The sequence below is a fragment of the Osmerus eperlanus genome, chromosome 7, assembly GCF_963692335.1.
Source record: "Osmerus eperlanus chromosome 7, fOsmEpe2.1, whole genome shotgun sequence".
NCBI lineage: Eukaryota > Metazoa > Chordata > Actinopteri > Osmeriformes > Osmeridae > Osmerus > Osmerus eperlanus.
This window is the reverse complement of record NC_085024.1, coordinates 21,662,800-21,664,300: the sequence shown is the minus strand read 5'-3', so window position 1 is coordinate 21,664,300 and position 1,501 is coordinate 21,662,800. Positions and strand designations below refer to the sequence as shown.

Here is a 1,501-nt window from a genome sequence, read left to right as displayed (position 1 = left end):
GCTCAAGGGGAAAATGACCCTGGCAGCCATATTTTCCAAAAGTACTGTATGGTGTCTAGTTAGGAATACACACCCGCCATCTGAGGCTGCTATTCAATGTCCAAGCCCTAGACAATATCAATGTATTTGCAGATAAATAATAAACAATAACTATAAGGTAGTATTGTGTTTGTCGAGATTACCCATTTATCTTGACGGTTTAGGATTTTGTTCTGGTTGATTCAGGTTTATTTTTACGTTTGATGTTTAATGATCGTCTTAATGCTTTTGTATCAGATGTTAATTTATTGGATGTTATTTTTGGAGATGTGCTGAGATTTCTGGAAGGTAAACAGCCGTCTGAGCACCCCGATCTGTCTCTCTATCTATCTGGGGTTCTGCGTGTGTTAGTGTGTGTGCGCGCGCCTGCACATGCACGTGTGAGGGTGCACGTGTGAGGGTGCACGTGTGAGCGTGCACGTGTGTGTGTAGCAGTGTGTTTCTGTATCTTCTGGTGTGATGTAGCCTGCCCTGCCCTCTATCTTACTGTTGCATTTATAGTAGCTACTGCCCCTTTAGTGTCAGTCACAGTCAAACCCCTGCATGTGCTTGTTTGTAAATATATCCAATAAATAATCAATATACACCAGTCCTTCCTCGTGTGTTGGTGTGTTAAGGGGTCATGGGGTGAGGGTCAGACAGACTTGGATAGAAAGTCTTCGGTAGACTGTTCCTATGATCTCCAGAAAGGGTCATGAGAGAGGACTGCGCCGCAGTACTCCCCTTTCACCACTAGAGGGCACTGTTTGTCCAGTCATGAGGGCTAACCCTGAAGGAGCTCCAGTAGAGGGCCCTTGTAGACTGAGGAACATCTGTTAGCTCGAACAGTCCCACCCCGCAAACAGTTACACGAACACATCAAACACGGTCGCGTTGACGAAAATTGCATTTTATTGTCATCAATATAAAGGCAAAGGTTTGAAATGACATTCGTTGACAATGAGCTATGCTTTTCTTCTTTTCGATACAGTTTTCAGAATCTATCGCGAAATGGTACATGCAAACTAAATATATAGGTTTTGTATCTTATATTTGCTAACAAGTTAACCACTGGCAATGATGTAGTGCTTTCAGTTTAATATGAGAGGAACGACACATGTAAACAGTCAAATAAATGGCACTTTCTTGGTTTGGTGATGCAGGCAAGCCACCTCAAACCACAGAGAGAGCTATCGTATATAAACGCAACACTAGCAATCTGTTCTTTTCCCTGATTGTCCGACCCAGCTACAAAAAACAACCATCTTCCACTTGGGGAAAAAAGCGAACATGTCAAATAGAAAACAAAACATTAAAAAAGTCAAACTGTATACAATCATAGGCCATTAAAAGAGAAATATTTGATCCAATTTCACATTGGTCAGTTTGTTTAAATACGTTTTAGTAAAATGAAGGCCTTTGATTAGCTTTTCCTCTTCTGTATAATACTAATAATTACATTACTGATATCTGAGAAAGTGCA

At 41.0% G+C, this 1,501-nt stretch overlaps 1 protein-coding gene across 1 annotated transcript in view; it reads right to left on the bottom strand.

Moving 5' to 3' along the window:
• Window positions 1–907: 907 nt before the first annotated feature.
• Window positions 908–1,501, bottom strand: part of LOC134023692 (histone-lysine N-methyltransferase ASH1L-like) — a 17,103-nt gene continuing 16,509 nt past the window's right edge. The window contains 1 exon segment of the mRNA XM_062465994.1: window positions 908–1,501. This exon segment is cut by the window's right edge and continues 1,946 nt beyond it. The gene's annotated coding sequence lies outside the window, so the exon portion shown is untranslated.